This window comes from Orcinus orca, chromosome 13 (genome assembly GCF_937001465.1).
Source record: "Orcinus orca chromosome 13, mOrcOrc1.1, whole genome shotgun sequence".
In the NCBI taxonomy this organism is placed as follows: Eukaryota; Metazoa; Chordata; class Mammalia; order Artiodactyla; family Delphinidae; genus Orcinus; species Orcinus orca.
Window position 1 is genome coordinate 72,753,043 of NC_064571.1, and position 13,449 is coordinate 72,766,491.

At 34.2% G+C, this 13,449-nt stretch overlaps 1 protein-coding gene across 8 annotated transcripts in view; it reads right to left on the minus strand.

The window, feature by feature from the left end:
* NCOA1 (nuclear receptor coactivator 1) overlaps nucleotides 1-13,449 on the minus strand; it is a 262,175-nt gene that overhangs the window by 106,732 nt on the left and 141,994 nt on the right. For all 8 annotated transcript variants that reach the window (XM_049695689.1, XM_033425290.2, XM_049695688.1 and 5 more), the window contains one exon: nucleotides 10,131-10,287. The gene's annotated coding sequence lies outside the window, so the exon portion shown is untranslated. The remainder of the gene's footprint in view (nucleotides 1-10,130; nucleotides 10,288-13,449) is intronic.

A 13,449-nucleotide genomic window follows, 5' to 3' on the forward strand; every position in this document is an offset into this window, starting at 1 on the left:
CAACATAATATACAAAGTTTGCATCAGTTCCCATCTATTGTGTGTCCATTATAGAATTTGGTGAATGAGTGATTAAATGTTTGTCCAATCAAGTTTAGCCCAACCTATATAAACAATATATAAACAGACTATATATATTATATACTACATACAGTCCCTATATACACATATAGATTATATATGTTAATTTTAGTTTCAACACTAAGGAAAGACTTTAAAAATAAAATCCTTGATACTATCCCATCTTCGCAGCAAAGGTAAACATGAGTCAGAAACTTTAAATTGATCTCAATGTGGGTAGCCCAAGTTAACTCAGCAAAAAGTATTTATTGAGCTCCTACTATATGCCAGCTTCTGTTCTAGGTAGTGGGAGTACAACTGTGCATGAAACATTAAAAAATCACTGTCCTCATAGAGTTTCATTCTATTGTGAGGGAGAGAGAAGCAAAATTAAAAAGTAAAGTATAGAGTATATTAGAAGGTGATAAGTATTATGGAGGAAAACAAGGCAAAAACAGAGGCTTAGTTTTGTGGAAGGAGAGGGGCAGCAATTTTAAGTAAAGTAGTTAGGAAGGGCCTCACTGACAAGGTGAGACATGAGCAAAGACTTGAAGGAGGTGAGGGAGAGAGAATGACATCTGGAAGAAGAGTGCTCCTGGCAGAGGAAGGGCCATACACTTTAGCTTTACTCTGAGTGAATTAGTCAATCACTGGAGGATTAAGAACAGAAGAATGACAAGGTCTGATTTTCATTCTAAGGCTTCCTCCATGAACGATAAGCACAATCTTTCTGATCTCAGTAATTTGGCATCTAAATAAGTTTCCAGCTGCCAAATGGACATTTCCATTTGGATATCCCACGTCACCTCAAATTCAACACGTATAAAACATGATGGGTTTTTAAGTTCCAGACTTCTATTACTGACACATAAATGAGATGAACTGCACTATGGATTAATGTCATCATAGAAAAACATTTATTAAACCTCTTGTCAGGGGGAGAGGAAGGCTCTATATGACAAGGAAAATAATTACAATTTAAGGTGGACAGCCTCAATGCAAAGGTCAATATGCCAGACTTGCCACCACAACAAAAAAGATGTTGAAAGACCCGACAATGGCTTTGTTAGCATCCATTCTCAAATACAGAACTAGAAAAATCAGCTAAGTGATATATTACTATAATGAGTAAGACTGCTACTTTCTTCTCCTATGGAGAGTCATAGAAACATAAACGAGATTAACCAGATACCACAGAAGTAAAGATGCCACTTAATTTTGTTTTTACTTAGAAATAAAATATAAATATATTTCAAAGTTTATTAAAACAAAAAATGAAATTATGTGATAAATTCATAATAATAAAGAAGCATCAATGCTAAATTTTTCAACAAAAGTAGAAATAAAAGAGAGAAGAAAATGATGAACAGGAAAGAAAATGAAAGATAAGACTTTAGAGTTCGCTAAAATCCAAAAGAAGTGTTAACTAACTCCTACTTAATGCTCAGCTTTACTTAGCTGCCAGTCTTCCCTGCCTCCTAAGACATTAGGTTATACCTGTCTAAGAATTTACCCATCTGAATTCTATTGGCTCTCAAAATACTGCTGGGCATATATTTCTTATGATAATACGCTATAAAATTATAATTCTCTTATTTGTCTCCTCTTCTAGATTGTGAACTCAAAAACAGTTACTAGATCTCCTCATTGTATATCCAATATGTAACATAATGTCTAAAAGATACAGAAGCTAAAACAGGTGATAAATTAAGTGATTAAGTTATTTTACTAATATGACATTTAAATTTTTTAAATAATATTTAAGATTTTTTATAATTAAATATTTTCTGGAATCTTTCATAATGTTTTGGAATTCTTTTCTATAATTGAGAAATTGAGCTTTCTTGAAATCCTTGTTCTCCTGTTTTCAATGGAAAAAAAAAAAAAACAACCACCTTCTTGGTCTAGAAATTTGAGAACATCTCTTCTAATTCTGAAAAGGTTAAGATCTATTTTGGAGAAACCTCCTACTATATTTCACAGTACGATAGAGACACAAAAATATGTTGCATTTACACAACTGTAAACATAAGCAATACAATCTCACAGTTTGGATAATTTTGAGCAACAAATAAATCTGGATTTCAAATGAGATTCCCCAGACTATGCTAAGTCAGACTACTGGCTGGAGACTGACATCTGCTAAATTTATCTGAAATTCTGGGGTTGAGGAGACATCAGACAACAATTCAACAGCAATTCAATATCTGGCTTACCAAAATAAGAGCCAATAGTAAGAAGCTATGAGAAAGTCACCAACAATTTGCTGATGATATGATTCTGGTATTACCTGCTTTCTATTTACAAAACACAATAAACAGATAGTGGAATGCAAAACCTCTGATGAGTGAAAACTTTTACAGCTATTCTATTTGTGGAATGGCTTTATATTTGGCAGTAAGGGAACTTAAACAAGGTTCATTAAGAAAAGAAATGTTGGTTTCAGGAAGCCAATTTACATATCACCTTTAAAAAAAAGAGGTTAGGTTTCTAAGTAAAAGTATGCTGTTGATTTAAAAAGAGTTGCTAAGTTATACACAATCTCATGCACTCTCTAGAGAGCAGTTTTTGGAACTAGAAACCACATCTACCTCTGTTCAAATGGACCAGACTAAACCAAATAGGTTGGGCTGAAGAAATAGGTCAGTGCTTTATATTTCAGTTGAATTATAGATTTCTACATAAGAAATTTGTCACTCACCTCCCAGATTTAGCTGAGGACTGCATCATTTGAAAAATAAGTAACAATTAGTTAATAAACAACTCTAATAATATACTTGAAAATGCTAGCAAGCAATTAGCACAGAGAAGCACAGACATGAGAGGGACACTCTGAGAGTTAAACCTCCCCAAGTTGATAATATCACACAGGAAAAATCGTGACAAATAAAGAGCTCCTGCACTGGGTAACTGCCATAAAGGATGTTTCTCAGACTGGAGTCCGACACCTAGGGTTCTCTAAAAAAAAGTTTTCAATTTTGTCTTTTCACTTCAGTGACAGTTGAATTCTTTCTCATGTGATAAGAAAGGATGGGGACTTTCGGATTTCTATTGCCCTTTTTATGGTTAAATAATTTCCCATTGTTTGGATATACCACATTTTGTTTATGTATTCATCAAATGATGGCCACTTAGGTTTCCCATTACTGGGGCTATTTAACAACAATGCTGCTATGAACATTTATGTGCAAATTTTTGTGTGAACCTGTTTTCAATTCTCTTGGGTACGAAACTACTAGGTCATATTGTAACTCTCTAAATTTTTGAGGAATTGCCAAACTGTCTTCCACAGTGGCTGTACCATCTTAAATTCTCACCATCAAATGTACAAGTGTTCCAATTTTTCCACATCCAAAAATTGGTATTTTCTGTTTTTTATTGGTAAGTCATAAGAGTTCTTTATATTCATGTCTAGATCCTTATCAGATATATGATTTGCAAATATTTTCTCCCATTCTGTGGATTATCTTTTCACTTTCTTTATAGTAACTTCTGATGAACAAGAGTTCTTAATTTTGATGAAATCCAACTTATCTACTATTTCTTCTTTGTTTAGTAAGTACAACATCTGGGCTTCTTAAGACAGTTTCTACTGACTGCTACCTTTCCTGTGTATGGGCCATACTTTTTTGGTTTCTTTGTATGCCTCCAATTTTTTTGTTAAAAAACATATTTTATTTTATTTATTTTATTTTTTAAAATATTTTATTTTATTATCTTTTATTTATTTTTGGCTGCGCTGGGTCTTCATTGCTGCGCGTGGGCTTTCTCTAGTTGCGGTGAGCGGGGACTGCTCTTCATTGTGGTGCATGGGCTCTTCACTGTGGTGGCTTATCTTGTTGCGGAGCACGGGCTCTAGGCGTGTGGGCCCCAGTAGTTGTGGCACACGGGCTCAGCAGTTGTGTCGCATGGGCTTAGTTGCTCCGCAGCATGTGAAATCTTCCCAGACCAGGGCTCGAACCCATGTCCCCTGCATTGGCAGGTGGATTCTTAACCACTGCACCACCAGGGAAGCCCAAAAACCAGATATTTTAAAGCTAATGACTGAACAAGGATTTCCTTAAACATCTGGAAACGAAAATTCTCTCTGAACCCACAAAGCAGGAACCAAAACTCAGATCGTGGTTATCCCTGGCCCAGAGAAGAGTCCCTGCCACATAAGCCTCTACAATAAACATGCCCATATCTTAACTGTTACGGCCAGGAATAAAAAGCAAAGGCAAAGAAACAGATTGAAAGCAATGAGTTCTTAAAAACAGACGTCATTTTATCTTATTTCATTGATTCTATAAAATATGAGATTTTTTAAAAGTGCTTTTTGTAAAAGAAAATCCTGTGCAAACTCTTTTAAATTTATTACACTAATAATAAAGACATTATCAAGGACTTGGCAACTTAGCTTCTAAAAGTATATAATATTTGAAACAATGTATTTAATAAATTTATGTTTACTACTAAAAGTTTATTCTACAGATCAAGAGACAATGCTTCCTTTTTCTGCATTATTTTTTTCTAAATGGAAAGAATAATTTGGAAAAAGGGTTAAAAAGTATTCTTTCTTTTCTATTAGCAAATATATAGGAAGAAGAAGAAAACCAAATAAGTTTTAAACCCCCAAGTTTAAATTCCTCATATTGACTTTATTTAAAATTTAATTTTTTAAGGTAAGAAATACACATATATGCATTGGCCTTGTTAAAATACTCCTATTTAGGAAAAACAGTCAGCATATGAAACATGTTTATGGCAGCTATTGTATTAAAACAGTTTGGCAAAAATATCCTCAACATTTCCTTATAAATCTACAAAGCTAGATGATTCCAGTTATTTTAAAATGACATTGGGTAATTGTAGATATACTGTACATGTCTTCCAAAAATCAGTTCTACATTGTTCTAACGTGAAAAATATGTTGGTATTAAAAAAAAGATTAAAATCAGTCTTCCTGACTATAGCTATCTTTAACTATAAACAACAAAATAAGTATTTGATATTTACTTGCATGTTCACAGAGAAGAGTTTATAGTAATCTAGCAAAAAGGTAACAGCCTTAAAAAAAGAAAATGATGGTCATAGAGACAAAAATTAAGTGACAAAAATGTCAATCTCTGTCTTTTTCCACGAACTTCACCCTCTTTCACAGATTCAGATACTAATGAGCAGAGAAACTAAAGCGGGGGCCAGACGAGACTGAAGATCAACATTAGACATAGATAATCCACAGATGATTATCCAAAACCAAATAACCACATTTACTATATAAAATTACTCCAATATCTAAAATAAAGAATTAAGCCCCTGATCAGAAGTGGTTCAATTTCTCTCGAACATTTCAGAAACTCACTTTAAAATACAGAGTTAAATGTACATATATAAACCAACAAAAGAAAAAAAAATCATATTGAAATTTGATTTCTAAAGTTATAAGGTGGCAGTAATACCAAAATAATAGAGCTGCATGGGTCAGAATAATCTGCCAAAATAATGGAGTTGTGTTTTGAGGGCATTAGCAAATGATCGAGTCAAGTTAAACCTTCAGTTAATTTCAGGATCATCTCCCCAGCAGGAGGGGAAGGGACATAAATTAAATCACAATACAACTCTAGCTACAATCTTCATTGCTCACATTTATAGAAAGGAGATGCATTTTTAAAAGCCCAGCTTTAAACCTAAGTCATCTTACTTGATTCATTTATATTTGGTAAAAACTTTATTGATACCCATTGAAAAAATGAAAAAAAAAAAATCCCCAAGCATCTCAGGTGAATAGCTGGTTAAACAGCATCAGTATCTCCTCAATAAAATACTAATTTATCTAGCTATACCCCTTCCAGTGTAATACCCAACTAAAGACTAACTCTAAACAAGTGAAACTTAAATTTCACTTTCCAGTGTTCTCAATAAAATAATAACTATGAAAATCATGCTTATAAATTTTAAACTGGAGACTCAGACTTATAAAATTTCAGAAGAGGGACCCTAACAATTGTCATCTCATACAGTGCTTCTCAACTTTTTGACTATAGACTACTTAGCACATACAAAATGCCTGTCCTGCCTATTTCCACTTTTACAGTATAAAGTTAGTAGTAAAAAAGAATTTGAGAGGAACAAAATAATAAAAAGGTTCACAGAAAAACGTAGGCCCATTAATATGTATTCAATTAAAGGATATGACAATGTAATAATATATATTGTGTGTTTATGTATCTCACATATATGAACTCATTGATTCCTCACAACTGCCCTATGAAGTGTGTATTATTATTATCTCCACTTTACAGAATCACTGACTGAGTTCAATGGTTTTATCTTACTAATAGAGAACCTATGGGCTGATGGTGACAACAATGATGATGACTAACACTTTTATAGGATTTACTATGTGCCATTCTAAGCATCTAACATAGTATTTACTTATAAACCTTACTAATTCATGTACTCATAAGATATGAGGTATGTAGTATTATAATCCATTTTAGAGATGAGGAAACCAAGGCACAGAGAGGTTACTTAATCTGCCCAACATCATAAGTAGCAGAGGTAGAAAATTACCAATTCTTAGGTAATTTGGTTCCAGAATCTGGCTATGTTTTAACTTATATAACTAACCTATATAACCTAACCTTACATACTGATGAGTAGAAAAGTCAACAACAGATTCTAAATTTTGCTTTTACCTAATGCTTCTTCATTAGGAAAGTCTTCAGAAAAGTTGACATTAAGTTATACCACATCTAAAAATACTGGGTGGTTATTTACAAAGTTCTCAAACACATGAACAGAGAATCTTTCTAACTCTTCACCCAAACATCACATAGCAATAAATAAAATTAATCATATACCTAATCCTGACTTATCTTCTATGGTCATTACAAATAAAACCAATTATTTCTTATAAGATGTGATTCACCTTAAAATGTAAATGTACTATTCCTTCAAAATCTAAAGTTCTGCCTTTAATTTGTCCAAAAGTTTATAAATCTTGGATTCTAAGATTATATGTATACATATGCACACATACATAAAATTGTTTTAACAGACTTTCTCCTGAAAAAAATCTTCATGGGCTTCATTCTACCGGATAAGATTCTCAGTAACAAAACCATGAATCTCCAAAGTCCCATATCATAGTCTCTTTAGAAAGGAACATAGATGGAGACAGACAAGCTCAAAATGAGTGCCACTGTACAAAACAGCTGGCCTATACTTTTTCAAAATGTCAATATCATGGAAGACAAAGAAAAGGTGTAAACTATTCCAGGTTAAAGGAACCAAAGAGATGTGACAATTATGCAATGTATGATTCTGGATTAGACAACTGACTAAACTGTAATATAGACCATATATTAGATAATAATAATGAAAATGTTAAGTTTCCTGAATTTGATTATTATATTGTGGTTAAGTAGGAGACATTAGGAGTAAAAGATCATAAATGTCTACGACTTACTCTCAACTGTGATTCATCATCATCATAGTGGTGATGGAGGGGGAGGGGCAGGAGAAGTAGTAGTAAATACATACAGAGAGAGAAAGCAAATGTAACAAAATGTTTACAACTGGTGAAACTGGGCAATGGGCACATAGGTGTGCAATCTACAAATCTTGCAGCTATTTGGTATGTTTAAAGTTGGTTTGAATAAATGTTAAGGAGAAATATAAAAGATAAAAACTTTCATTGTGACATGAAGAAAACATGACTTTCTCACAGTCACTCACTGAACAATGAGTTAAAGAAAAAGACACCCAGCCCAGAGTTCAATCACTAGATTATTCTATTTTCTCTCCCTTTCTCTTTCATAAAGTCGAGGTATGAACATTTCTGTCTAAAAACTCTTAAAGAGAGGACTCTCCTACATGACTAAAATTTCTCTTAATTATAATATATCCTACTCTGCAAAACTTTTTTCTTAATAATCAGAATGCTTATTAACTTCTCTCTCCTTATTGAGAATCAACAGTCTGATTTCAAACAACAGAAAATTTCAGTTAATAAATACAATGTATCACCAGTTAATAAAAGCCATAAATCTGGAACATGTTCGTTCCGGAAACCAATGAGGTTTTAAAGAGAGAGGTAGTAGGATCAAATGAGTATCTTCTCAAATCATGCTGCACCACCAGTCCTTGCTTTAAAGTTCTCTGCCAATTCATAGTCTTGCCTCCGTCTCCCAAATTCATTATTTATTCCAAACACAGGCACTGGTTGTCAGCCAACCAAATTTAATTGCCTTTAACTTCTATGATTGCTAAACCCCACCCTCCAAATTGACAGCGATCACTCCAGGGTGACAACTGTCTCCTCCTTTAAAAGTGGGTGGGTGGGCTTCCCTGGTAGCTCAGTGGTTAAGAATCCGCCTGCCAATGCAGGGCACAGGGGTTCGAGCCCTGGTCCGGGAAGATCCCACATGCTGTGGAGCAACTAAGCCCGTGTGCCACAACTACTAAGCCTGCACTCTAGAGCCTGCAAGCCACAGCTACTGGGCCCACGTGCCACAGCTACTGAAGCCTGCATATATATTCTAAAGCCCGTGCTCTGCAACGAAGAGTAGCCCCCACTTGCTGCAAGTAGAGAAAGCCTGGGCGCAGCAACGAAGACCCAACACAGCTAAAAATAAATAAATATATAAATTTATTTTTTTTTAAAAGTGGGTGGGTGTGCAATGAGTCAGAGATGAGGGGGGTTTACTGGGATACTGATATTGTTCTACTTCTTAACCTGGATGGCATTTACACAAATACATTCAGTACATGATAACTCAAGAGTTATACCCTTAGGGCTTCCCTGGTGGCACAGTGGTTAAGAATCTGCCTGCTAATACAGGGGACACGGGTTCGAGCCCTGGTCCGGGAAGATCCCACATGCCGTGGAGCAACTAAGCCCATGTGCCACAACTACTGAGCCTGCACTCTAGAGCATGCGAGCCACAACTATTGAGCCCTTGTGCCACAACTACTGAAGCCCACACACCTAGAGCCAGTGCTCCACAACAAGAGAAGCCACCGCGATGAGAAGCACGTGCACCATAACAAAGAGTAGTCCCCGCTCCCTGCAACTAGAGAAAGCCTGCACGCAGCAACGAAGACCCAACGCAGCCAAAAATAAAATTAAAAGAGTTATACCCTTAAAATTTATGATTTTTATTTATATATGTTATAATTCAATTAAAACTTCCTGCTGGAAGTCTTCCCCTTACTTGGTTTACCAGTTTCTGATTACTCTTCAACTTTCTAGTCTCGGCTTGGTACATGTTTATTTTTCTCACTATAGGTTGCTATGACCATTGTCATATTCATGGATACACTAGTTCTATTCCTTCAGTTAGCTCACAAACTCTTAGAAAACAACAATTTAAAACTGCTCAAATGTACAGAATGGACGCTAGATGTAAATAGATTTAATGACTGGATAATAGAAATGGAGATATGGGGATATATGTATATGTACAGTTGAATCACTCTGTTATAAAGCAGAAACTAACACACCATTGTAAAGCAATTATACTGCAATAAAGATGTTAAAAAAAAAATGTATAGACCAAATCTGGGGATGGTTCAGTATAGTTTTTCCCCTGCCATTTAAAAAAATTTTTATATTGGAATATAGTTGATTTACAATGTTGTGTTAGTTTTAGGTGTACAGCAATCAGTTATACATGTACATATATACATTCTTTTTTTTTTTTTTAGATTCTTTTCCCATATAGGCCATTACAGAGTATCGAGTAGAGTTCTCTGTGCAATACAGCAGGTTCTTATTAGTTATCTATTTTATATATAGTAGTGTGTGCTGCCATTTTTAATTCAGTAAGGACTTGAGGGTTTCATAGTAAGATACTGATCTGAACCAGTATTAATTTCAATGTGCATTACAGTGGTTTACAAAGTATCATCTATAACTTTTCTAACATTTTCATTTAGGAATGTCAGCACATATTTTAGAATAACCTTGAAGCTTCTCAGATCAAAGACATATTTCCATAAAAAATAAGAGTCAACAAGTAATCATTTTCACACCATACTTTTGCAGAAACAAAGCTCTTTAAAAACAGAGCTACAATTCCTACCTGGGAGACTTCTTTGTTCATAGTGAGTCCTCAGAACATATATGGTCAAATCTGGTGCTCCAGAGGGTAGCTTCCAATGGAATGGGGGAAAGGTATTTTCCAGAGATGGCTCGAGTCTCTTCACTCTTACCTCTTCTAAGGCCAATTATGCAAACAACTAAAACAAAGGAGAAGAAAAAAATAAAAGCAGAAGGGAGGTTAGACTGTCATTTTATTCTCTAAGAAATAATAAAGGTCAGAAATGCTCGGTTAAAAAAAAGAAAATACAACTTTTCAGGCCAAATGGAAAAACACTTCCAAAAGACAATGGATGAAGATCTGATTTTACAACTGAAGTCCTTCTGGTACCTGAATATATATTCTTATTTAAGACTGCTGCTTGAGTAATACATAATTGCATTCTGCCCTTAATCTCCTGACAGGTCCATTTATATGTCTTTTAAAATTTTTTTCTGGCTGCATTTGTATGTTTATCTTTCTTTTTACCTATATATTCTGATTTTTAATGTTTTCAGTTTGCACTTAATTCCTTCTTTCATTTCTGTAATACTTCTATGTATTAAAGTTACTATGATACTTAACTTTCAAAATTTTTATTGAAAAAGTTTACAAAAATTTTATATTCCTAATACCTAAAAATAAAATTCATTGAGCTCTGGTTCCAGTAAAGATGAACTATCTTGTATTGGACTAACTTGCCCACAGATAACGATGATTAACTCTGGACAAAATAAAAATTACTCAAAGACACTGAAAAGTGACTAAAAGCAGGCAGAAACATAGGGAATTTGATCACTGCAAGAAAGGAATCATACTGAATAAGATCTATACTTATAAGACTTTCCCTTAAGAGAACTCTTCCCAGTATACCCCTTAAGTACTACTGGGAGGCTAGACCTAAGGGAGAAAACCACTGTCTCACTGGCTTGAGGCATTAGAGAATGTAATTCAGAGCTGACAGAATGCTAGATAATAGGAGGAGAAAATCACGGTAGGAAGGGCAGTACAGTAAGGGGGTGGGGGACCTTAATTCTGTATGCAGATTTTCCTCAAATCCTTGGTTGATCCAAATACCCCTATATAACCATACCACAAATGAGATTCCCTTTTGCTGTTTATAATCATACACTCCTCACTCCCTTTTTCTTAACTCCTAGCAACTACTTATCTGCCCTCTATTTTTATAATTTTGTCACTTTGAGAATATTACAAAGATTGAATCGAATAGTATGGAAACATTTTGTACCGGCTTTTTTCACTCAGTCTAATGCCCTTGAGATCCATCCAACATGTTGCATATACAAATAGTTTGTTGTTTTTTATTGCTCCATGGTTTGAAGGTACCACAGTTTCTTTTTCACCATTCCCTGTTGAAGTACGTTTGGGTTGTTTTCAATTTGGGGTTATTATGAATAAAGCTGCTATAAATATTTGTGTACAGGTTTCTGTGTGAATATAAGTTTTCACGTCTCTAGGATAAACACCCAGAAATGGGGACTTCCCTGGTGGTCCAGTGGTAAAGAACCCCCCTTCTTATTCAGGGAACACGGATTTGATCCTTAGTCAGGGAACTAAGATCCCACATGCTGCGGGGCAACTACAAGTTGCACCGCAACTACTGAGCCTGCGCGCTCTGGAGCCCGAGTGCCACAACTAGAAAGCCTGTGTGCCACAACTAAGACCCGATGCAACCAAATAAATAAGTAAATAAACAAACAGACACCCATAAATGCAACTGGATTGTACAGTAAGTGTATATTTACCAGCCAGTAATTTAGTTGTCTACTAGAACAAAAATCAATACTCTTCAGAAAAAGATAATCCACAATATTATCTACAATACCCAGTATACAATAAAAAATTACTAAACATGCAAAGAAGCTAGAAATTGTAACTCAAGATCAGGAAAAAAAAGGGGGGGGTCAATAGAAACCATAAGATGATTAGTGAAATTAACTGATAATGATGTTAAAGCAGTTATTATGAGTATGATCAGGATGTTATAATAATAAGTGAACAGATGAGAAATACTTGTAGCAAATGGATACTATAAAATAGAAGTAAATGAAAATTCAAGAACTAGTTCAACATGGAAATTTTAAAATTCACTGGACAAGCTTAATAGAAGATTTGAGATGGCACAAAAACAAGTCGGTGAACTTGAAGTCAAAACAATACCCAATATGAAGACTGGACAACTGAAAAAAATTAAAATCAAAAGTTGACTTTTTGAAAAGATAAAAAAATTATTAATACTTGAGCAAGAATGATCAAGAAAAATGAAAGACAACACAAAGTACCAATGTCAGAAATGGACAGCTATCACTTCATGTCCTACAAATATAATGTTCTAAACCACATAATGCAAATCAATTCAGTAACTGCGATGAAGTGAAAAATTCCTTGAAAAATATAAATTATTAAAACCACAAAAATGAACAGAATGTTATCTACTAAAGAAATTAATTTGTAATTAAAACAAAACAATACTCCAGGCCTAGATGGCTTCACTGGTGGGTTCTATGAAACATTTAAAGAAGTAATAATAATAATTGTGCACACTTTCCAGAAAATAAAAGGCAGATACACCCCAATTGTTTTACTAGGCCAGCAAAACCCTAATACCAAACTTGCCAAAGATATTACTAGAAAAGAAAATCAGTTTCATGAATGTAGACACAAAATAGCAAATTAAATCCAGCAATATATAAGGATGATATGCCATTAACAGAATAAAAAGCATATAAATATCTCAATAGGTACAGAAAAACATCTGACAAAATTCAGCACCCACTCATGATAAAATTCTCAGCAAGCTAAAAATTAAAGGTAACTCCTTCAATCTGATAAGGAGGATCCATGAAAAACCTACAGCTAGTATTCAGTACAACGGTGAAATATTGGGAGTTCTCCTAATATTGGGAACAAGGCAAGAATGTTCACTCTAACCACTTCTCTTCATTATTGTAATAGACGTACTGGAGGTCCTAATCAGTGCAATAAGTCAAGAAAAACAAATAGAAGGAAGCTTAGAAAGGAAGAACTAAAATTGTCTTTATTCAATTAAAAAATGTCGGTACATAAATCTAAGGAATCTGAAAAATGATTACTAGAATAAGTGATTTGACAAAGCTGTAAGACACAAGGTGAGTATACAAAAATCAATTGTGTTTCTATATAACCACAGTAAACAACTGGAAGTGCAAAACAATTTATAATAGCATCAAAAAACATAAAATACTTAGGAATTAATTTAACAAAATATAGGTAAGACCTATACACTTAAAATTATAAAACATTTCTGAAATTACAAAAGACT